At 49.1% G+C, this 24,664-nt stretch overlaps 9 non-coding genes across 9 annotated transcripts; all 9 read left to right on the top strand.

Annotated features, from left to right (window-relative positions):
• Positions 1-4,235: 4,235 nt before the first annotated feature.
• Trnan-guu (transfer RNA asparagine (anticodon GUU)) lies at positions 4,236-4,309 on the top strand. Its single transcript has one exon. It is a non-coding gene; the product is annotated as a tRNA-Asn (tRNA).
• Positions 4,310-9,466: 5,157 nt separating this feature from the next.
• Positions 9,467-9,540, top strand: Trnan-guu (transfer RNA asparagine (anticodon GUU)). Its single transcript has one exon. It is a non-coding gene; the product is annotated as a tRNA-Asn (tRNA).
• Positions 9,541-14,577: 5,037 nt separating this feature from the next.
• On the top strand, positions 14,578-14,651 carry Trnan-guu (transfer RNA asparagine (anticodon GUU)). The gene has a single exon. It is a non-coding gene; the product is annotated as a tRNA-Asn (tRNA).
• Positions 14,652-14,725: 74 nt separating this feature from the next.
• Trnan-guu (transfer RNA asparagine (anticodon GUU)) lies at positions 14,726-14,799 on the top strand. Its single transcript has one exon. It is a non-coding gene; the product is annotated as a tRNA-Asn (tRNA).
• Positions 14,800-14,872: 73 nt separating this feature from the next.
• Positions 14,873-14,946, top strand: Trnan-guu (transfer RNA asparagine (anticodon GUU)). Its single transcript has one exon. It is a non-coding gene; the product is annotated as a tRNA-Asn (tRNA).
• Positions 14,947-15,020: 74 nt separating this feature from the next.
• On the top strand, positions 15,021-15,094 carry Trnan-guu (transfer RNA asparagine (anticodon GUU)). Its single transcript has one exon. It is a non-coding gene; the product is annotated as a tRNA-Asn (tRNA).
• A 5,207-nt stretch (positions 15,095-20,301) lies between these two features.
• Trnan-guu (transfer RNA asparagine (anticodon GUU)) lies at positions 20,302-20,375 on the top strand. Its single transcript has one exon. It is a non-coding gene; the product is annotated as a tRNA-Asn (tRNA).
• A 74-nt stretch (positions 20,376-20,449) lies between these two features.
• Positions 20,450-20,523, top strand: Trnan-guu (transfer RNA asparagine (anticodon GUU)). Its single transcript has one exon. It is a non-coding gene; the product is annotated as a tRNA-Asn (tRNA).
• A 73-nt stretch (positions 20,524-20,596) lies between these two features.
• Positions 20,597-20,670, top strand: Trnan-guu (transfer RNA asparagine (anticodon GUU)). Its single transcript has one exon. It is a non-coding gene; the product is annotated as a tRNA-Asn (tRNA).
• The last annotated feature ends 3,994 nt before the right edge of the window (positions 20,671-24,664 follow it).

Genomic DNA, 24,664 nt, shown 5'->3' with positions numbered 1-24,664 from the left:
CAGAGAATATACGCGATATAGTATACGCGATAGTTTACGCCAAATAGTTCTTCTTTCGGGGGTTTACATGCCAAAACCAGACGCTGCAGTGGAGGTCTCCGGAATAATTTTGATCACCTGGGGTTCTTTAACGTGCACTACAACGCAATCACACGGGTGCTTTTGCATTTCACCTCCATCGAAATACGGCCGCTGCGGCCGGGATTCGATCCCGCAATCTCATGCTCAGCAACGCAACGCCTTAGCTGACTGAGCCACCGCGGCGGGTACGCCAGGTAGTATATATTCCAGATAGTATACGCGAGAAATTGGAAGTAATGTCAAGGAATCAGGCAAGTTTTATGGCAGCTTGGGAACAATTCAAGTGCGACGTTAAACTCAGTGCAATAGATAGATCATAAGCACTACGATACAAAGAAAAACAAAGGGAAAAAGAACTACAGCGTACATTTGATATCTTTTTGAATGCAGAGACTACAGTACCGGGTTTGCTCAGAAGTGAAGTCCAAGATGTTAAGAGAGGGATGGAACGCATGGAAGAACAAAAATATAAAGGTGCTGTTATTAGAGCGCGTTCAAAGAAGCTTTGGTTCGGAGAAAGACCAACTAAGAGGGCGATTGGCGACGAAAAAAATATATGCAGCAAAGAACGAAATAAAGGAAATTCGCTTCAAAAACGAGGTATCGGCAGATAAAAGTGTAATTGAAAGAGCATTTATAGAGTGATACCATAGTTTGCTCGGCGCCGAAGTGCACGTAAAAAATGGATTCATAAACGGCTACGTTAAACAAATGCCAAGGCTTGACGAAGACATAAATGTAGAGCTTGAAAGACAAATTACTGAAGATGAAATTAAAAAAGCAATTGAAGACTTGAGCAAAGGCAAGGCGCCTGGGCCGGATGGCCTTGGGCAAAACGTTTTATAAAGTTTTTAGGAAAGAAGCGGCAGAAATTCTTTACCATGTTAGAGCAGAAGCCTACGATACTAAGCAACTGCCGCCATCGCTCAAAATAAGTCACGTAGTACTAATCCCTATACCCAATGAATCTTCCAAATTGCAGTCAGTACAGTCTTATCGGCCCATAAGTTTAACGAACGTAGATTCGTATTCTGTTCGCATTGTTAGAACAAATTAATGTAGGCAGTGCGATAAGTGAAGGTGTGAAAATGGCGTGTAAAAACTGTGCTGTAAAGCTTATTATTAACAACAAGCTTAGCGAAGAAATCCCAGTAAGCTCTAGTGTACGCCCAAGGATGCCCGGCCTCAAGCCTACTCTTCGCAATATACCTTGAACCGTTCTGTTTAAAATTCTGAACAACAAAGTGATATGCGACCATCGCTTCTTGACGCGCGAAATAAAAATTCTGCCATATGCAGATGACATTGCAATATTCTGCCACACTCAAAAAAGCGTCGAAATTGCCATTAAGGAAGCCAGAACGTTTTGCAGCTTAACTGGAAGCGCCATTAGTTGGCACAAACGCCTAGGATTTTGGCACGGTGAATGGGACGAACGGCCGACACAGTTTGAAGGCATAAAGTTTACTGATACGCCAGGCAGATATCTTGGCGTTCCGTTGGAACGCTATGGTGAAAACAAAGAACAATGGACAGGTGAAATAGAGCGTGTTAGATCTCAAACAACAAAATGGGCGGATGTGATCTTTCCATCTTTACACGTGCAACTGTGTGTAATATGTTCATCGTAAGAAAAGTTTTCTGCATGATGCAAGTACTCTGCATGGCAAGCGTGTCCTTGCAAAAGTTACACAGACTGTTTGCTGTCTTTATCTGGGGATCGAATTGAGAGCGCACTATTCGTCTAAACTTATTTGATTTGGTTAAAAATGGAGGACTGGGGTTGTCGCATTTGTTTCTTAGACAAGTTGTCACGTGGTTCATTTTTTTGAGGCATCAAAACGATGCCTTCCTGGAAAGTATTTGTCAAGTGTTTCTGAGCAAGGCGTTACCCGAGTACATAGTGTCATCGTGTTCTACCAACCATGTTCCGGTGAAAGGATTCATGAAGAAGTCGTTGGTGAGTTTCGTCTACTGAAAAGCCACTTTTCAATGGAATATCTTTCGGGTGTTACCAAGAAGAAATTGTACAGAGACTTGCTTGATGTGAAGTGTCCTGTGCCTGTCTATCGCTCCGTATATGTATTAGGACCAGAACGCGATGTTATGAAGTGCGTTTAGATGAAGCCTGTCAGGGCTTCCCCCTCCTTTCCCCCCCCCCCCCAAGATGTTTTTCTTCCTTTTTCACACCGGCACACACGCTGTGAAACACTGGCTGAAAGAAAAAGGTATTTTTGTTCCTTGGGGCACTAATTGTATAATATATATGTAGGAATTAACATGACGGCGGCGAACGAGCAGTGCCGTCGTTCCCACTCAGAAGGCGGCGAGCCGAGCGGAGGCTGCGAAGACCAGCGTGTCAAGCTCCTGGAACAACACTGCGCGTCCCGAGCTTGCGCTTCTTGCACGCGCTGCGCTTCTGTATTGTTTACTTCCTTGACAGTCGGCGCCAAGGCACCATTTGGTAGCGCCGACCAAAGCGCTAGCGTTGCAGCGTCGGTAGGGCCCTATATATAATAAACCCGAAACCATTGAACATATTTTCTTAGATTGCTCCGACTCTGTTTTACTGTGGGACATCTTACAGAGGAGAGTCAAAAAGCAATTTCCGCTTACAGCTTACTGGATTCTTGCCCTTTTATCAAACAGCGGAAGTGCCATGTGATTTCCTGATGTTGTTGGCAATGCACAGTGTATGAAAAATGCAGATGGATGTAAGACACGAGCATGTCAAACCACAACCGTCAAAAGTGGACTTCTTTTCAGGGGTTTTACGCGCCAAAACCAGTCCTGATTATAAGGCACGCCGTAGTGGAGGGTGTCGGGATAAGGGGAGATTCCAACGACCCTCTGCCTCGACACACCGAACCCCGCGGTTGGCGCATGCCTGCGCATCAACCGCGGTCCGGTACAAGCTCGAGGAAACAATAGACGACAACCACGTGCACACTCGGAAAGCATTTATTACGACTGCAACTAACACTTCGTGCAGGCCAGGTAGCTATAGTTGACATCGCTGAGGGTTCCCTCCAAGAGAACAATACACTAGGTAAAGAAGGGGTTCCGACTTACCAACTGGGGAATACGGGCGGCCGCGGCGATTGCCGCGGTAAGAACGCGGTTGACTAACCATGTGCGGGAATACGGGAGCGGCGGCGGAGTCTTCCGCCATCGCCGCTTGCTGGGGACCAAAGAGCCCCGGGCGATGTCAACGGGATGTCACGTGACCTACCCGGTGGGGCTGATAGCGCTTGCGATTTCCGTGCGCCGCCCGCGGAAGGAAAGTTTCCCCTCTCCCAACTCTCCCTAGCGCGCATGCGTCTGACGCGACGTTCGCTACGCGTGCGGCGGTCATGAGACCCGAGGATTCCCACAAGGGCTCCGGATTAAGTTTGACCACCTGGGGTTCTTTAACCAAAAGTGTACTTCTGGGAGAGTATGATGTACAGGGTCGTCCACTCTTAGTACGAACACGGCGCCGCGTGGCCGCGCTCCGCGGACGCCAGCGCACATGGTGCGGCCGCGCATCGAAGCTAAGCAGCGCAAGCGCACAGGGACTTGGAGGCGGGGCTTCGTGTCGTCTGCTAAAGCGCGCGAGCGAGCCGTGTTTGTGCCGCCTGTTGTCTTGTAAAGCAAAGCGCGCTCGCGCACTTTAGCAGACGACACGAAGCACCGCCTCCAAGCCCCTGTGCGCCTGCGCCGCTTAGCTTCGATGCGCGGCCGCGCCATGTGTGCTGGCGCTCCGCGGAGCGCGGCCACGCGGCGCCGTGTTCGTGCTAAGAGTGGACGACCCTGTACGTACGAGATGCCTACAGGACCCTGACCGATGCCCCAGAGTGGTTACCTATGTTTGATCAGCTACTAACACAAGATCCTTACTAACCTAACAACCAGAGCCGAAGTGTCCGCCTCATTTTTAGAACAATGTAACCAAGTGTATGTATGTTGAATTCCAAGACGAATTCCTATCTATTGTACGTGGACAAATCCGGAAACAAAAAAAGCCTCCGTGGCTAAATCGGCTAGTGCGTTCGGTTGTTAACCGAAAGGTTGGACGTTCAAACCCTCCGGGGGGCGGTGGTCTTCCTTCTTTTTTGTACATGTGCGCTGTATGACAGACACGAGCCCAAGAGGTAAAGTGCAGCTTGCGTCTCGCCTCCGTGGCGCAATCGGCTAGCGCGTTCGGCTGTTAACCGAAAGGTTGGAGGTTCAAGCCCTTCCGGGGGCGGTGGTCTTCCTTTCTTTACATGTGCGTTGCATGACAGTCACGAGCACAAGAGGTAAAGCGCAGCCCGCGTATCGCCTTCGTGGCGCAATCAGTCTGCTTCCGGCAGCCGAGCTGAGCGGTCAGCAGAATCATGGGCTCCAGTGGAGCGGCGATAGGGGCCCTCGTTGGCCGCGGAAACAGGGGAACTGCGAAGACGACACCGGCTATCAAATTATTTTGCCTCCCCTGCCTAAAGGACGCGTGGTGCTAAACACCGTCTTTTTGCACGGTGACGTGCGAGCCAGACCCTACAGAGCTGAGGATTTTCGGGACGCTCTCGGCCCAACAGGGCTGCTGCCGGAGGTGCTTGCACTTTTGCCTTACCAGATCAACCACGTCGGGACGGTGACCATGGCCGACGCCACGAAACGGCTGCTGCACGTCAAGGAGCTGAAGGTAAAGGGGCAGCGCTGCATCGTAGTTGACTCTCAAGATCAGCAGGTTGGGCTGCGTCTTCATTGGCTAATACATGGTGTGGCCGATGAAGATGTAAGAACGGCGCTGGCGGCTTTTGTAAAGGTCGTTCAGGTCACCCGAGAGTGATGGCGGGTTCAAGGAATCAGCGACAAGGGGACGACTACCCGTTCCGTGTTGCAAAAGCTCAAGAGCGGCGTGAAGCTGGAAGACCTCCCACACCAAATCAGGGTCGCAGGCGAACTGGCCCTAGTTGTCGTGCCTGGCCGCCTAATGCAGTCCTTACGCTGCCAAGGCTCTGGTCATGCACGTCGGGAGTGCAAAGTCCCTCGGTGCTCGCAATGCCGCAGGTTTGGTCACTCGGAAGACCAGTGCATACGTACGTACGCTTCTGCGACCGGGCCGGCCGAGGGTAACGACGCCGCGCAGTTGGTGATGGATGTGGCCGAGGACGCAGCAAAAGGGGCAGGAGACCAGGCAACCCCAAGTGCGGCAGACGGTTCGCCTGCACCGGCTGTCGAGGCGGGGGCACCAGTGGATAACAAGGCTACCGAAGGAGGGGCAGAAGATACAGCGGACAAGACTAAGGAAGGAAGCACAAGCAACTCGGCGGATGCATGTGTCTCAATGCAGACAGTGGAAGACCTGTCGGAAAAGAACGACGCAACGGGCAGCAACGTCGGAGCCTCTGTCAAACGTCCTCTTGAACAGCCTGCAGGCAGCAACGCAGCGAACCAAGGAAGTAGCGAGGACGGGCCGCCTTCGAAGACATCTGTGGGCAGGCGCAGCAGCTACAAGCCACGTCCCAACATTACTACAGCAGAAAAAAAGACTGAGACGAAGCCACCGCCAATCTCCAGTGGCACCGGTCCACCGGTGGGACCTGGGGCGTCTAGCGGAGTGCTAGACGCTAAAGGTAAGCACCATGCTCCGGGCCAAATCTCATTTCACTAGACAGCCATGGCTACTAACCCGACGCTTAGATTGGAGACGCTAAACGTTCGAGGTCGGGCCGCCAAGCGAAAGCAGAGCCAAGTGTTTAGGCTCCTGGTGGACCATGAGCTTGACGTGTTAGCAGTGCTAGAGACAAAAGTGGATGGTGACGAGGAGACGCGGAGCATCGTGCAGCGGTTTACGTCACGGTATTACGCGATAGTGAGCCACGCCATACAGGCGTCGGCGGGTTGCGTATTGTTTGTTAAGAAATTATCGGGTCTCGCGGTGCAAGGCATTTTTTCATGTTCATCCGGCCGGTTAGTTTCGTTCGATTTTGCATTGAGTGGACCTGAATGGCGTGTGTTGAGTATTTATGAGCCAAACGTGTCAAAAGATCGGTCGCATTTTTTTTTCGAAGTTAGAGGAGCACATGTCTTCTGATAAGCATATGGTACTGTTAGGTGATTTTAATTGTGCTCTAAATGCCAGAGATAGGTAAAATAGAGGCCTAAAGAGCGATAAAGGTCTGGACATTTTGTCCGAGATAATTACTGAATGGGAATTGGAGGACGTGCCGGACTGCATGATGGGGACGCGAGATGTGCGTTTCACGCACTTTCAAGGAAACAGCCATGCTCGTTTAGATCGCATTTACGTGTCACTTGCAGCAATACCGATGTGCAACAGTTACAATGTCTGTCCTATTTGCTTCACTGATCATTGTCTAGTTAAATGTGACATATGAAGAAAGACAAAAGGTTGCAGCTTCTCTTGGGAACTGTGGAAAATGAATTCGAAACAAACCACTGATGAAAATTTCGTAGCAGATGTGTTGGAATGCATCGCAAAAACACTTCTGAACGGAGATGATAAACTTGCAGAACGATGGGGAGAGTAAGCAAATTGGCTACTACGCAAACTGGCCGTACACTGGCCGCAAAGTGGCCGTACGGAAATTGGAAAGTACGCAAACTGACCGTACAGCAGAGAAAAATAAAAGCCATCGATGGTTCCGTCGCACTAAATTATGAGGGAATAAAGAACGAAAATCTAACAACCTTGGAAAAGTTGACAGAACTGGAGTGCAAAGAGCCGAGAGCATTCAAAAGTGATATACAGAATATCAAACAGCAACTTGAACTGCATGACGAGGAACGTTATCGCGGCGCTATAGTTCGTACTAGAGCCGAGTCCTTTGCTGTGGGGGAGACACCCACAAAAAGGGCGCTTAGACTGGAAAAGGCGCACGCACGAAGCAATCAGATTGACATGATCGAAGCGGGTGGTCACGGAGTTACAGGTAGCGATAGCATAGCACGTGTGTTCTTTCAGCACTATGAGAATCTATTTACACTTAGGCAGGTAGACCTGGAGCGCTTTAAAGCGAATTTTTTAGCACGCATGCCTCAACTGAGTGATGAAACGAAAGCTGTATTAGAAGCGCCGATAACTGTTTTTGAAGTGGAACGCGCGATTGATAATTTGAATCGCGGCAGGTCGCCTGGCCCTCATGGGCTTTGCATGCGTGCTATAAGCGGTTTAAAAAGGAATTGCCAGAAGTACTCGTAGCAGTTTTTAACGAAGCGTACCATGGTAAGGTATTACCACCATCGTTCAATTAATTCCACACGGGCTGATTCCAAAGACAGAGGACGAGGACAAGCTGAAGCAAGTAACATAATACAGACAGATAGCACTCACAAACGTGGACTACAAGGTTTTAATGAAAGTTCTAGCTGCTAGACTTCAGACAGTTATTAAAGACTTGGCCGGCCCGCACCAAACGTGTGGAATTAAGGGTCGCAATACGAATGTTCATAAGATGCGGTCCGTTCTAGAGTGTTGCGTTTCCCTTGAAGCTTGTGTGGTCGTACTCCAGTTGGACCTGGAGAAGGCATTTGATTGTGTAGCGCACGTTATTTTGTTTGCCAGATTAGAACACATTAATGTCGGGTCCATCATCATGGACGGTGTAGCTCTGGCGTATCGGAATTGCTCTACCAGACCAATTATTAACAAGGCATGGGGGGCCCCCATCAAAATCCAGCCTTCGGTGCGCCAGGGCTGCCCCAACAGTCCACTTCTGCTCTTTATTTATATTGAAACGTTATGTTTGTCAGTACTTGAAAATAATTCTATTACCGGTTTTCGTTTACAATCGTCAGAGGCGAAATTGCTCGCATATGCCGATGACGTTGCCTTGTGTTGTATTGATTATGAAAGCATCGAAGAGTCCATTAGAGCTGTCAAATTTTTCACCGACGTTACAGGAAGTCGGGTAAACTGGGGAAAGTGCCTGGGATTTTGGCACGGAGTGTGGCAGTCGACCCCGGACATTTTTGCCAACGTCCTCTGGCACAAGATGCCTGTAAAGTACCTCGGTATGCCACTTCAGTCCTACAAATATAATAATGATTACTGGCAGCAACAAGCAGACCTCTTACGTGAAAAGGCGAATGCTTGGAGGGCTAATTATCTCTCAATGTTTGCGAGGGCTACCGTGTATAACATGCTTTTTGTGGCTAAATTATGGTATCTGATGCAAGTTATGTACTGTTCTAGGGTAAATGTGCAGAAATTGCATAGGGTTCTTGCGATCTTTGTGTGGGGATCTACCTGGGAAAGGTGCAGTCGCACAAATTTGTTCAGGAGAGTAAAGTGTGGGGGGCTTTGACTGGCACATCTTTCTCAAACAGTGAACAGGTTTTTTTCTTTTTCTGCGAGGTAAGCGACTCATTCCTGCAAACGATGTGCCAGGCAAGATTAGGGCGACCCCACTATGTTATTAGCACCCATGTCATGTCGGGAACGGTGCAGGGTTACTTTCGGAAAGTAGTATCAAGTGTGCGATTTCTATGCGTTCGTTTTTCTAATGATAATTTGTATTCTGTTACAAAGAGAAAATTGTATAAAGACATATGTGACATAGTGTTGCCGATTCCCTTGTACAGAGCCATATACAGTGCAGGCCAGGGTTAGAATGTCCTGAAAAGAGTTAAAAGAATGCAAGTAGCGCCCCCAAGTGTGAAATCTTTCTTTTTCAAACAGCGTACCGGAACGCTTCCAGTAACAACTTTCCTTGAGGAGCGTGGGTTTTATATGCCCTGGGGTTCTCACTGTTTTATTTGCAAACAACCGGAAACCATCGATCACGTTTTTCTTCACTGTTTGGAGGTGGTCTATTTTTGGGATGTGTTGCAGCGGACAATGAAAAAAGAATTCCAGCTAGATACGCACGCCATCAGGTACCTTGCAATAGACAACGAAGAAGGAGTACCTTTTGATCTGATTATGTCGACTGGCCTGCACAGTATATGGCGCTCACGAAACGCGGGCTTCTACTGTGAACCAGATAGAAGACCTGCAAGGCTGTACTTTCGAGAGAGCATGGCTCGTTTAATAGAAGTAGAAAAAACAAAAGAATGTGTTTCCCCCTGGACTGCCAGCGTGGAACCCTTGGTTAGACTAAAAGAATTTTAAATGACATCGCCAGGTCACCACGTGATTGACGGTATTATCTGCATTACCATAACAACCTTTATTGTAACCTTGTTTTGATGTCTCATTTGTGATGTGTGCTAAGCGTTGTGTTGTTGAAAAACAGCAATAAAGAAAAAAAAATCCTCCGTGGCGCAATCGGCTAACGCGTTCGGCTGTTAGCCGAAAGGTTAGAGGTTCAAGCCCTCCCGGGGGTGCTGGTCTTCCTTTTTTTACATGTGCGTTGCATGAGAGTCACGAGCACAACAGGTAAAGCGCAGCCCGTGTATCGCCTCCGTGGCGCAATCGGCTAGCGCGTTCGGCTGTTAGCCGAAAGGTTAGAGGTTCAAGCCCTCCCGGGGGCGCTGGTCTTCCTTTTTTTTACATGTGCGTTGCATGAGAGTCACGAGCACAACAAGTAAAGCGCAGCCCGTGTATCGCCTCCGTGGCGCAATGGATTCTGCTTCCGGCCACCGAGCGTGACGGACGTACGATGACGGGCTCCGTAGGAGCGGCTTCAGCGGCCCAGAGCGGCCGCGGTAAAAGGAGTGTCGTTGTGGAGAACGAGTACCAAGTTGTTTTGCGGAGTTTGCCAACAGGGCGTTTTGTTGTGAACACAGTTTTTTTACATTGTGATATCAGGGCCCGCCCATACCGGGTGGAAGATTTCCGCCATGCGCTCGCTCCGTTATCGCTCCTGTCGGAAGTGGTGGCTCTCGGGGCCTACCGTATGAGCCATGTTTGGGCCGTGACCTTCAAAGACAACGAAGTTGTGAAGAAGATCGTCAGTGTTGGTGAGCTACAAGTCAAGAAGGGCCGATGCCTCGTCATTGACCCCGCCAACCAGGATGTACGCTTAAAAGTGCATTGGCTGCTGCACACCGTTCCTGACGAGGACGTGCGTCTTGCCTTCGCGCCGTTTGGAAAGGTCACGGACGTCGCCCGCGACCGGTGGCGGGTGCATGGCGTGGCTGATAATAACTCTACTACAAGACTGGTTACGCTCAAGTTGAAGTCGGGCGTAATGCTTGACGACCTCCCGCACCAGGTGAGCGTCGCCGGTGAGCTGGCTCTCGTGGTTGTGCCGGGCAGGGCCCCTCTCTGCCTACGCTGCCGCGGAACGGGCCATATTCGTCGCGACTGCCGCATACCGCGGTGTGGTGCGTGCCGACGCTTCGGTCACGAAGAGAGTCAGTGCGAGCGGACGTACGCAAGCGTGACCGGACCCGTGAGCAACGACGACAACTCCGCCCTACTCATGGACGAGGCGGATATGGAAGACACATCGACCACGGCTAAGCAAGCAGCTGGCGAGGTGGCACAGTCGGAGGCACGACTTCAGAAACAGGGGCAACATGTCGATGAAGCCGTCGCCACTGAACTGCAAGAGCAAGTGGAGGGCACTGTAGCCATGCCGAACCGTGAGGAAGAGAGCCCACCTGATCCGGGAGCGGCCTCCACCCCCCCTGAACATGAAGACATGGACACCCACACCGGGCTTGCCAACTTGCAGGCGGGGAAACGTCCGCGCGACCAGACCAATAGCCTGGCTACGATGCATGACAGCAGTGGCGGAGACGAGCCACCGCCCAAAGCGCCAGGTATGAGGAGACCAACCTTGAAGCTGCGGCCGAACATTACGGCCGATCCACGGCAGGCGGGTAAACCGCCTCCGTAGTTCTGTACTATGTTTTGCTTGAGGCGGGTTGGGGGTTTCCTGAGTGCAATGGCCGTCACCCTGAGCGCTATTCTCTTGGATATGTGTCAGGAACGAGGGCCCGAGTTGCATGTGAGTGTTGTTTTCGAGAGGTCGGGTTGTGTTCCCTTTTGTGGCATTCGACGCGGTTATCGGCGCGTCATTATCAACACTCGTCCCTGCGTAACTGTGATGGGCACCATTCTACCGTGTAGTCATGGAAGCTAATATTGAAGGAGCGCTACGTGTAGCCACGTTAAATGTACGAGGGCTTGGTGCAAGAAGGCGGCAATGTCAGCTAAGTCGCCTACTCTTAGATAATGACTTGCATCTTGTGGGAATCCAAGAAACCAAAATAGAGAGCCAAGAGCTAACCGACAGAGTGGTGTCCAATTTTCGTGCGCACTTCGACGTGTGTGTTTCTCACGCTGTTGGTGGATCAGGTGGTTGCGCTATATTCATTCGAAGAAACTTTGGCATTTGTGTGAAGTCAGTGTTTTCGTGTGAAACAGGTCGCCTTTTTGTGGCTGATTTTTGTTATTGCGATATGGATTTCCGAGTCATTTGTGTCTACGCGCCGAATATTGAAACAGACCGGCGAATCTTCTTTGAGCGACTTGAAGCGTACGTAAACCGCCACAAGGTGGTCATACTGCTGGGGGATTTTAACTGTGTATGCACTGCTGACGATCGCGCAAAAGTTTCACGCGTTCGCGATAAGAGTGCTGTATTACTAAATGCGCTGGTGCACGATTACGACTTGGAAGATATCGGTAGTGTCTTCGCCAGCGGTACCCACCCGCAGTTTACGCACTTCCAGCGTGATAGCCACGCTCGGCTAGATAGATTATATGTGTCAGCCGAATTGGTGCCCTTGTGTAGTGAATATGATGTGCAACCCATTGCATATAGCGATCACTGCTTGGTAACTGCCACCTTTGGGAAAAGACAGATCAAACACACCTTTAACTGGGACCTCTGGAAATTCAACGCGCAGTTGCTGAATGACGATGCTTTCGTTGATGCTGTTGCGAAGGAACTAGAAAGCCTGATTTCAGTCGAATTAGCAAGCTTCGCCATTAAATGGGAAGAAATTAAACAGAAAGTAAAAACAATGGCTATTGAAAGAAGCAGTGTCCTTCGGCATAACCTGAAACAGGCAGAAACGAACCTTCGCCAGCAACTGCAATTTTTCATCTGCATGGAAAGTGTCCAGCCTGGTGTGTATGTTAACGAAATAAAGGAAGTGAAAGCCGAACTCGAAAGGATAGACTCTGAGAAATACAAAGCCGCCGTTGTGCGATCAAGGTCTGAGAAGCTGTGGGCGGGAGAAGCGCCAACAAAACGAGCTCTCTCAGACGAGAAAAGGTACGCATGTCGGAAGGAAATCCGCCAGCTAGCTAAAGGCAATGACATCACGTCCGACAAAAACGACATCAAACAAGGGATCGTCGATCACTTCAAAGCCTTTTTAGGTCAACGACGTGAACCTAAAGATGGCTACCAGACGGAATTCCTTTCATTGATGCCAAAGCTCGATGAAGATGTTAAGGCACGGCTAGAACATCCCATTACCCTGAGTGAGATAGAGTGCGCAATATACGAGTTGGCGCCCGGTAAAGCACCTGGGCCTGATGGCTTAGGGGCTACTTTCTATAAAACGTTTAAGTCAGCGCTGGCTAATGTCCTCCATCTAGTTATCAGCGAAGCGTATGACCGAAAAAGATTGCCCTTGTCTTTCACAACCTCGCATATTGTGCTAATCCCGAAGAGTGATGACGAAAAGAAACGTTTCTTGCCAGGCTCATATCGCCCGATAACTCTAGCTAATGTTGACTACAAAATATTCACGAAAGTTTTAGCGAAACGACTGCAAAGTGTCATCAAAACATTGGTAAGGCCTCACCAGACTTGTGGCATTAAAGGCCGCAGTATTACAACAAATGTACACGTGGTTCGAAGTGTGCTAGAGTGTTGCGACGCGATTGGCGATTACGTCGCGATGATGCAGATAGATTTGGCGAAAGCCTTCGACCTCGTCTCGCACAAGGCTCTACTATGCATACTCGAACATACGAACGTTGGCAGTGTCATAACGGAAGGCGTAACGATGGCGTACAAAGACTGCTCAACGCGAATCATTGTTAATGGGGAGCTCACCGATAGCTTTCGTGTGCTCTGTTCGGTGCGTCAAGGATGCCCGCTTTCGCCCCTTCTGTTTGCTGCTTATCTCGAGCCACTCTGTTTGGCCATTAAAAACAACGACCGCATAGCAGGCTATCGACTACAGGCAGCACACGTTAAAATATTGGCGTATGCAGACGACATCGCGATTCTCTGTACAAATAAAGCCAGCATTAAAGAGGCAACTACTGTAGTCGAAAAATTTTGCGTTTCAGCTGGAGCTCAGATAAATTGGTATAAAAGTTATGGCTTCTGGCATGGGAGTTGGAAAGACACGCCGGAGACCATTTCTCGATTGAATTGCTCAAAGTTGCCTACACAGTACCTGGGGGTGCCTCTCGGAAGTTACCGTGAGGCCGAACCGTACTGGCTCGACCAAGCTTCGAGAGCAAAGGAAAAGGCTGACGGTTGGAGAGGAAAGCAATTGTGAATGTGTTCTAGAGCCACTGTTTGAAACCTCTTTTTAGTTTCTAAGATATGGTATGTTATGAATGTGTTGTGTGCTGCGCGGGTAAGCGTACAAAAAATTCACCGCATTTTCGCTACTTTCATTTGGGCCTCTACCTGGGAGAGGACGAGTCGAACAAACTTGTTTCTCCCAGTCAAGAAAGGTGGGCTTGGTCTGGTTCACTTGTTTTTGCGACAAATTGTGTCACGCTTTGTGTTTCTGCGGGATCAAAATGATCTCTTTCTTCGAACAATAGTACAAGTACGGCTGGGCAGACTTCTTCCGGGATTCGTTGTTTCGTCGGCTCTGAACATGCCGGGAACTGTGAAAGGATACCTGCGTGAAGTGGTGATGTCATATAGGATGTTAAATGTGCGTTTCTCACAGCAGTATCTGTCCACCGTTACAAAGAAAAAATTGTACAGAGATCTTGTGGACACGATGCTCTCCGTACCTTTGTACCGCTCGCCACACCGTGGAGGCCCCGGACAGGACGTGCTAAAAAGAGTGAAGAAAATGCCAGTACGGCCATCAACTAAGTCCTTCTTCCAATTACATTCAAACACACTTCCCGTTAAGACCTGGCTTCATAGCAAGGGTATTTTCATCCCCTGGAACACCAACTGCTTTTTATGTAAAAAACCAGAAACAATAGAACATGTTTTCCTAGATTGCTGGGACCCGATCTTTCACTGGGACGTTCTGCAGAGAACGTTGAAGAAGCAGTTACCCCTGGACCCGTATGGGATACGCTTTTTGCCTATAGATACCTCAGAGCAAGTACCGTACGACCTCATTATGGTCCTGGGCCTCCACGCTATGTGGAAAACTCGCATGCAATTTGAACATGCAGACTTGGTTGTAATACCGGTGCGAGAACATTTCATTGAGAGTGTTGTTTACGTGAGAGACGCTTACAAATCACTGCCTGATCCACCACAATGGATGTATGTACTCGATGAACTGGTGTCACTGAAAAGATTTTAGTGCTGTGTTGGCCAAAGTGTGGCTGGCACGTTTTATCATTTGTAACCCTTGATTTTGTACGTCGACGACGGCAATAAAGAAAAAAAAGCCTCCGTGGCGCAATCGGCTAGCGCGTTCGGCTGTTAACCGAAAGGTTGGAGATTCAAGCTCTCCCGGGGGCGGTGGTCGGCCCTTTTTTTACGTGTGCGTTGCATGAGAGTCACGAGCACAACAGGTAAAGCGCAGCCCGTGTATCGCCTCCGTGGCGCAATCGGCTAGCGCGCTCGGCTGTTAACCGAAAGGTTGGAGGTTCAAGCCCTCCCGGGGGCGGTGTTCTTCCTTTTTTTACATGTGCGTTGCATGAGAGTCACGAGCACAACAGGTAAAGCGCAGCCCGTGTATCGCCTCCGTGGCGCAATCGGCTAGCGCGTTCGGCTGTTAACTGAAAGGTTGGAGGTTCAAGCCCTCCCGGGGGCGGTGGTCTTCCTTTTTTTTACATGTGCGTTGCATGAGAGTCACGAGCACAACAGGTAAAGCGCAGCCCGTGTATCGCCTCCGTGGCGCAATCGGCTAGCGCGTTCGGCTGTTAACCGAAAGGTTGGAGATTCAAGCTCTCCCGGGGGCGGTGGTCTGCCCTTTTTTTACGTGTGCGTTGCATGAGAGTCACGGGCACAACAGGTAAAGCGCAGCCCGTGTATCGCCTCCGTGGCGCAATGAGATTCCACTTGCGGCCGCGAAAGCCTACGGACGTGTTTTCATGTGCTCCAACGGGGCGGTCTTAGCGGCTCAGTCGAACCGCGGTAACAGGAATGCTGCTATGGATTGCCAAGATTACCAAGTCATTTTGCCGCCTCTGCCTACAGGAGCATGCGTAGCCAACACGCTATTTCTTCACGGAGACGTAAAGGCAAGACCCTACCGAGTTGAGGATTTCCGAGACACGCTGGTTCGCCTGGAAGTGCTCCCCGAGGTTGACGCCTTGGGGGCCTTCCAGATGAACCACGTGTGGGCAGTTACGTTTAGAAGCCCAGAGGCAATGAAGAAGATGCTGGACCTCGGTGACATTATGGTGAAGGAGCGTCGCTGCCTGGTGGTCAACCCAGACAGCCAGGATGTGCGGCTCAAGATCTACTGGCTTCTGCACAACGTGCAAGATGAGGACGTGCGTGCCGCGCTCGCCCCTTTTGGGAAGGTCACCGAGATGTTCAAGAAACGGTGGCGCGTTCAAGGCATCACTGATAAAGGTTCGTCAACTCGCACGGTATCCCTGAAGCTCAAATCGGGTGTTACCATTGACGACCTCCCGCACCAACTTCGGATCTTCCGCGTCATGACACTGCTGGTGGCGCCTGGGCGTGCCCCGCTGTGCCTGAGGTGCAACCGCACAGGCCATATCAGGCGAGAGTGTCGCGTGCCACGCTGTGCTATGTGTCGCCGCTTCGGGCATGACGAAAGCTCGTGCGTGCGAACATACGCCAACGTGGCGGGACCAACTAAAAGTGATGAAGTCATCCAGGAGCACACAATGGACGCAGTCGATGCTGAAGAGGCCGGTGGAAGGGACGGCGTGGTGCAAAGCCCCGCTCCGAAGGACGGCACTCGTGAGCCTGAGAAGAATATGGACACCAAAGAAGTTGCAAAGAAGTCCTCTCCAACTGAAGCCAAAGAAAACCTTGCCGACAAGGATGACAAGAACAAGACAGTCAACGAGCCTGCCGAATCACTCGGACACACTCCAAGTCCTATGGACACGACGGAACCACTCAAAGGAGCAGGTCCGTTAAAACGCCCGCTTGACAATACCGTGAAAAATGACGAAAGATCAACTGAAGCAAGCCACGAAGAACCACTTGCGAAAACACCGACTGGGCGCCGGTTAAGCTTCAAGCCAGCACCCAACATCCCAGCGGACAGAAAAGGGCCAGCGTCGGGACCGACGTGAACCCGCAGCCAGTGTTCGCAGTATGTGGGCGTACTGCGGTGGGGGAGGGGAGGGGGGTGGTGACTCCAAAATTGTTTTCGACCGAGGCTGACATCGAGCTGCCGGATAAGACGACGGAGGATGTGAAGACTGACGTCGCATGCGAACCAAGTGAGTGTCAACTGTGGCATGTAGTCTGCTTAAGAGAGATTTCGGTCTGACGCGCCTTCTCACATTGCCATGGAAATACACTTAGACACAGCATAACGATTTGGTACAATTAATGTTCGAGGCCTTGCAGGAAGGCGCAAGCAATACCAGCTTTGTCGCCTGTTCATGGAAAAGAACCTTGACGTGATCGCTGTACAAGAAACAAAAGTCGATAGTGAAGAAGGAACGGATCGAATGCTGGATCCATTTAGGTCACGTTTCTACGTATGTGTGTCCCACGCAGTCGGTACTGCAGGCGGTTGTGCACTATTTCTGAGAAGCGCTTTAGGCTTCTCGGTAGAAAGCGTATACACAGACGAGGGTGGTCGACTAATTGTTTGCGATGTGTGTTTTGCTGATTTGAAATGGCGGATTATTTGCTTGTATGCACCCAATAAGGTGAACGAGCGCAAGGCTTTCTTTGAAAGTGTTGAAGCCCATTTGCAGTGTGATGAAATTGTTGTGATGATGGGTGATTTCAATTGCGTCTGTAACGTAAAAGACAGGGTTGGAAGCCCGCCTATTCATGATGCAAGTGCGCGGTACTTGAATGTGGCGATAGAAAACTACAATTTAGAGGACGTTGGGGGTGTGATGGCCAATGCAGATACGACACCGTTCACCCATTATCAGCGAAATAGTCACGCCAGGTTGGATCGCGCCTACATATCGGCAGATCTAATACCACTGTGTAATCTATATGAAGTGAGCCATGTTTCCTTTTCTGACCACAGCTTAGTTATTTTTGCTGTTGGCCCGAAAAGGTCGACTGGTTTCAACTGGGAATTGTGGAAATTTAATGTGAAGCTCCTTGAAGATGAATCATTTTTGATCGGCGTTAATGATAGACTTCAAGTATGGTTCAAAACACAACACAAAAGTCATGCAGAAGCGTGGGAGCATTTTAAACAAGAAGTCAAAATGTCCGCCATAGAAAGATCCGGTGCCTTGCGACGAGAGGAAAAGAAAAAAGAAGTAGAAATGCAAACGAATCTAAATTTTTATGTATGCCTAGAAAATAATAGCCCTGGAAGGTATACGAAAGAAATAAAGGAACTTAAATCCCAGTTGGAATTAGTCGAAGCTGAAAGATATAAAGGTGCGGTCATACGAGCACGCGCGGAAAAGTTATGGTGCGGCGAACAGCCGACGAAGCGTTCACTCGGTGACGAACGAGCTTATGCCTCGCGGAATGAGATAACAGCCGTAACATATGGCAGTGTGGTTGTACGAGACAAAGAAACCATACGCCGGGCCTTTTATGAGCATTACTGCGAACTGCTAGGGCATGAGCCTATTCGGGAAGAAGGATTTGATAATGAATTCTTGCCACTATTGCCAAGCCTTGAGGGTGAAGTAACGAAAAGGCTTGAAGAATCAATCACTGTCAAAGAAATAAAATGGGCGATTGACGCGCTCAGCTCCGGAAAAAAGCCAGGGCCAGACGGTCTCAGCTCCGCTTTCTACCAAGCCTTTAAGCAGGACATAGCCATTCCCTTATATAAAGTAATTACGGAAGCGTATGAGAACTGTGTGCTCCCTCCTTCTTTTCGTCAGAGTCACACGGTGTTGATACCAAAGTCTGAAGACACTCACGCATTGATGTCGGTACGGGCGTACCGCCCGATAAGTCTCACAAACACAGATTATAAAATATACACCAAGGTTCTTGCACAGAGACTCCAAAATGTGATACAACAATTAGTAGGGCCCCACCAGACTTGTGGCATAAGAGGACGATCTATTGTCACCAACGTACATGTAGCGAGAACAATATTGGAAAGTTGTGACGCTTTCTCAGATAGGGTGGCACTGTTGCAACTTGACCGGGAGAAAGCGTTCGATAGAGTGTCGCACGAAACACTATTTCTTGTTTTGGAACATGCCAACATAGGTTCTGTTCTTCTGCAAGGTGTTAAAATGTGTTACGATGGGGTATCTACAAAACTAATAGTTAACAAACAGCCAACGGCTATGATAGAAGTTAAGTCCGCTCTGCGCCAAGGATGTGCCTTATCGCCTTTACTTTTTGCCTTATACATTGAACCATTTTGCTTAAAGGTTATTAGTTGTACTATCATAAGGGGATTTTCGATGGCCTCCAGAGAAGTAAAGATTTTAGCCTACGCGGACGATATCGCCCTATTCTGTCGAGACAAGGAAAGCGTCTCTAATGCAGTAGAGGTAGCAAACAGATTCTGCAAGGTCACCGAAAGTGCGATAAACTGGAGCAAATCATTGGGAATCTGGCATGGTAATTGGAACGATAAAGCAGAATTTTTTGAAAATATGCAGTGGACCGTGACACCTGCGCGGTACCTTGGAGTAGCGCTACAACACTACCGTGATACAAATGATTATTGGCAAGAAGAAGTAGAGCAAGTTAAAGTTAAAGCAACAAAGTTTGGAGGTAGGAATTTGTCGATTTTCGCGCGATCAACAGTATGCAATCTTTTTCTTTTTGCGAAAATCTCGTATGTGCTGCAAGCACTGTGCGTGTCAAGAATGACCATCCAAAAGATACACAGAGCATGCGCTGTTTTTATATGGGGATCCACATGGGAGAGAACCAGTCGCACGAATTTATTTCGATCGGTGAAGTCTGGGGGCCTTGGGTTGGTGCATTTGTTTTTGAGGCAAGTTGTCTCGAGATTTATTTTCCTGCGAGATCAGAAGGATCCCTTTTTGCGAACAGTGAGCCAAGTACGTTTACGAGATGTGTTACCTCAGTTTATCGTATCCTCAAGATCGGCAAATGGTGCAAGTCTCCGCGGCTTTTTACGGGAGGTAGCTTGGTCCGTGGAATTCTTGTGTGCTCGCTTTTCATTTGATTGTCTTGCTATTGTTGGAAGGAAAAAATTGTACAAGGACCTAGTAGATATTTGTATGCCGGTTCCTTTGTACCGTTCTATGTATTCAGCGACCACAGGAGTGGACGTATTGAAGCGAGTGAAACGGATGCCAGTGCGGTCTGGGGTCAAAACTTTCTTCTTCCAACTGCATACTGGAACTCTTCCCGTCAATCCTTGGCTACAACAAAAAGGCCTTTTTGTGGCGTGGTCCATAAACTGCATCTTGTGTAGGAAACCCGAGACAATAGAACACATTTTCTTGGATTGCTCGGACGCACTTTTCCTGTGGGACATTCTGCAACGTACACTGAAAAAGGTTTTACCTGTCACACCACACGGCATCCGTTTCCTTCCAATTGCGAGTGAAGATGGTGTTCCTTTTGACATGTTTATGGCGCTGACTCTACACAGCCTGTGGAAAACGCGCATGGATGTCAGGCATGAACGTCTGGTTATTCGCTCAGCTAGGGAGCATTTTATTGAAAGTATTTTGTTCTTGCGCGAGGCTTGCAATGCACGACTAGCTAAGCCTGAATGGGCAACTTTGTTAGATCTACTCGTCTGTCTAAAGCGTTTTTAACATAGTGCGCCAGCCAATTTACGGCAGGCGTTTATACCACCAGAGCATTGTAAATATCATATTCGCTTCATGTGTGTGTGTTTGTATTTTTGTCAAAGAACGGCAATAAAGAAAAAAAAAAGCCTCCGTGGCGCCATCGGCTAGCGCGTTCGGCTGTTAGCCGAAAGGTTGGAGATTCAAGCTCTCCCGGGGGCGGTGGTCTGCCCTTTTTTTACGTGTGCGTTGTATGACAGTCACTGGCACAAGAGGTAAAGTGCAGCACACGTATCGCCTCCGTGGCGCAATCGGCTAGCGCGTTCGGCTGTTAACCGAAAGGTTGGAGGTTCAAGCCCTCCCGGGGGCGGTAGTCTTCCTTTTTTTTACATGTGCGTTGCATGAGAGTCACGAGCACAACAGGTAAAGCGCAGCCCGTGTATCGCCTCCGTGGCGCAATCGGCTAGCGCGTTCGGCTGTTAACCGAAAGGTTGGAGGTTCAAGCCCTCCCGGGGGCGGTGGTCTTCCTTTTTTTACATGTGCGTTGTATAACAGTCACGGGCACAAGAGGTAAAGCGCAGCCCGTGTATCGCCTCCGTGGCGCAATCGGCTAGCGCGTTCGGCTGTTAACCGAAAGGTTGGAGGTTCAAGCCCTCCCGGGGGCGGTGGTCTTCCTTTTTTTACATGTGCGTTGCGTGACAGTAACGGGCACAGAAGGTAAAGCGCAACACGCGTATCGCCTCCGTGGCGCAATCATTCCATTTCCTGCCACCGTGGCGAGCGAACGTGAAATCATGTTCTCCAACGGAGCGGCCCAGCTTGGCCGCGGAAACAGGTTTACTGGCTCAAGTGAACAGCTTCTTCAGGATGAAATTTTTGTGCGTACAGTAAAAGAAAAAAATGGACTGTTTGCAAACGCGTCATCATAGAGACATTATTGCAAACTGGGAACATTTTAAAGAGGAAATAAAAATGAGCGCTATAGAAACAGCGAGTGTGCTACGCCAAAGGGAGAAGGCAGACGAAAAAAAACTTCATAGCCGCTTAAATTTGCTTCTGAGTTCGGAAAGCGTGCAGCCGGGCCAGTTTGCAAAAGAAATAAGAGAAACAAAAAATAAATTAGAACTGATGGACAAAGAAAAATACAAAGGAGCAGTCATACGAGCACGTACAGAACGGCTGTGGGTGGGCGAGATGCCGACAAAACGGTCCCTCTGTGACGAAAAGCGATATTAAGTCAACAAGGAGATAATAGGGATAGATTACAAGGGCAAAATTGCTCATTATTCTAACACTATTCAGCGTGCGTTTGTTGATTACTACGAAGGACTACTGGGTCACGAGTCAAACGTACAAGAGGGCCTTACGGCGGAATTGTTGACAATAATGCCTATCTTAGATGATGAAGTCAAGCTTGGGCTTGAGAAGCCGATTAGTGCACAGGAAGTGGAGCACGCAATCGACGAGTTAAGCTCTGGTAAATCACCTGGACCGGACTGGCTGGGCGGAACTTTTTACAAAGCATTCAAAGGAGACATAGCGCATATTCTACACAACGTAATTCAAGCAACGTACGAAAAACAGATGATGCCTCCGTCTTTTCGAAGAACGCACATCGTCTTGGTTCCGAAGAGTGATGACCCGGTTAAGAGATTGTCAGTCAAAGCTTATCGGCCCATAAGTCTCACGAAGGTGGACTACAAGATTTTCATGAAGGTTCTGGGTAGAAGGTTGCAGAATGTAATAAAATGTATTGTTGGCCCTAACCAAACTTGCGGAATAAAAGGGCGCACGATACAGAAAAATATTCATGTAGCACGGAGCGTATTGGAATGCTGCGATGCCTTTGATAAACGTGTAGCAATGTTGCAACTAGGCATGGAAAAGGCCTTTGACCGCGTCAACCACCATATCCTGTTTTTTATCCTTGAGCACGTGAATGTCGGCCGAGTGCTCTTGGAAGAAGTCAAAATGGCATATGCTGGTTGTACGGCAAACATCATTGTTAATAAGCAACTGAGTGGAAGTATCGCTGTTCGTTTTTCAGTGAGACAAGGGTGCCCGTTGTCTCCATTGCTGTTTGCACTGTATCTGGAACCTTTTTGCCTGAAACTTATATCAAACGAGAAAGTGCGAGGCTTCACGATGTTGTCCACCGAAGTTAAAGTTATTTCATATGCGGATGATATCGCTATTTTCTGTGAACATAAAGACAGTATAGCTGAAGCGGTGAAAGACGCGGCTAGGTATTGCAAAGCCTCCGGAAGCGTGATTAACTGGGAAAAGTGCTTTGGCTTCTGGCACGGCGATTGGGATTACACGCCTGTTATGTTCGAGAGCGTTCAGTGGGCAACGTCACCTGTCAAATACTTGGGAGTGCCGCTAGACCACTATCGAGAACCTGCAACATATTAGGAAGCGGAAACTGAGCGCACATGAGAAAGGACGCAGAAATGGGATGGCCGTGATGTTTCAATTTTTGCTCGGGCCACAGTATGCAACCTTTTTTTGGTGGCAAAGGTGTGGTACGTGCTTCCGGTGCTGTGCATGTCACGGACCAGCGTCCAGAGATTGCATCGAGTCTTCGCAGTGTTAATTTGGGGGTCGAGTTGGGAGAGGACAAGTCGCACAAATCTCTTTCTATCTGTGGGATAGGGGGCCTAGGTTTGGCTCATTTGTTTATCAGGCAACTCGTGGCCAGATTTCTGTTCCTACGAGACCAAAAAGACGCATTCTTGCGGACGGTAATTCAAATTTGGTTTAAATAGGCACTGCCTGAATATATTGTATCATCCAGCCCTGTGAAACATGTGCGGGTGCGCGGCTTTCTTTGGGAGGTTGTGCGCGCATTTCAGTGTTTGAAAGTTTGTTTTTCTGCGCAGTATCTTGCTGATATTAGAAGGAAACAGCTTTATAAAGATCTCATTGACAGCATGTTGCCTGTACCTATGCAATGGACTGTTTGCAAACGCGTGATCATAGAGACATTATTGCAAACTGGGAACATTTTAAAGAGGAAATAAAAATGAGCCCTATAGAAACAGCGAGTGTGCTACACCAAAGGGAGAAGGCAGACGAAAAAAAACTTCATAGCCGCTTAAATTTGCTTCTGAGTTTGGAAAGCGCGCAGCCGGGCCAGTTTGCAAAAGAAATAAGAGAAACAAAAAATAAATTAGAACTGATGGACAAAGAAAAATACAAAGGAGCAGTCATACGAGCACGTACAGAACGGCTGTTGTATTGACCGTTCAATATACTGTGTTGGCTCGGAAAAAAATGTCCTGAAGAGAGTTAAGAAAATGACGGTGCGGCCCTCGATGAAAACATTTTTCTTTCAGCTGCACACTGGCACACTGCCCGTGAAGCCACGGCTTCAAGAACAAGGAATATTTGTCCCTTGGTCTATAAATTGCTTAATATGCCGAAAACCGGAGACAATAGACCACATGTTTCTTCACTGCACAGACTCTGTATTTCACTGGGACGTGCTGCAACGAATTTTAAAAAAGACGCTTCCGATATCACCTTACGGTATACGATTTCTAACGGTAGATGGCGAAGACGAAGTACCGTGGGACATGTTTATGCTTACCAGCTTACACAGCATATGGAAAAATCGAATGACATTCAGACATGCAGATGAGACTGTTCTCCCCATAGGAGAGTCATTTTGTAGAGAGCATGTCTTATATAAGAGATGTGTTTAAGGCCCAACAGGAACAACCAGAGTGGCTCCGAATAATGGATGACCTTGTTAAGCTGAAACGATTTTAATGAGTTGGTGTGAGCGGGGCAGATCACCGCTCGCATCATTTACTTGTAAAGTGATGCAAGTGCTGTGTGTGTATTACTTTGTGTTATGTAGCAAGATGGTAATAAAGAAAAAAAAAGCCTAAGTGGCGCAGTCGGCTAGCGCGTTCGGCTGTTAACCGAATCGTTGGAGGTTCAAGCCCTCCCGGAGGCGGTGGTCTTCCTTTTTTTACATGTGCGTTGCATGAGAGTCACGAGCACAACAGGTAAAGCGCAGCGCGTGTATCGCCTCCGTGGCGCAGTCGGCTCATTCTGCTTCCGTATTCCGAGTTAAACGGATCGCGGGATCATGGGCTCCAATTGAGCGGCTAATGCGGCTGTCAGCCACGGCAACAGGCTTTCGAATGAGGATGATAAGGGCTACCAGATTATTTTGCCACAACTACCAACAGGACGCATCGTATCAAATACGGTGTTTTTGCACGGTGACGCTCGTGTTCGCCCGTTCCGTGTAGAAGGTTTTCGGGACGCGCTTGAAGCTGTTGGTATGCTCTCGGGCGTCGTCGCCCTTGGAGTGTACCAAATCAACCATGTGTGGGCGGTGACGATGAACACAGCCGAGGCTTCCAAAAAGCTGGTGGCGCTGAAGGAGCTGCAAGTCAAGGGGCGTCGTTGCCTGGTCATCGACCCGAAGGAACAACAGGTGAAGCTGCGTCTCCACTGGCTTTTGCATGGAGTGGAAGACGAGGACGTGAAGACGGCGCTGGATTCATTCGGCAAAGTGACCGAGGTGACCCGCGAGCGCTGGCGAGTGGATGGTGCCTCCGACAAGGGCTCGACGACTCGAGCAGTGCTACTGCAGCTGAAGACTGGGTTGAAGGTCGACGACTTGCCCCACCAGATCCGCGT

The sequence above is a fragment of the Dermacentor silvarum genome, chromosome 1 (genome assembly GCF_013339745.2).
Source record: "Dermacentor silvarum isolate Dsil-2018 chromosome 1, BIME_Dsil_1.4, whole genome shotgun sequence".
NCBI lineage: Eukaryota > Metazoa > Arthropoda > Arachnida > Ixodida > Ixodidae > Dermacentor > Dermacentor silvarum.
The sequence above is the reverse complement of the archived record's forward strand: the minus strand, read 5'-3'. Positions and strand labels throughout refer to the sequence as shown.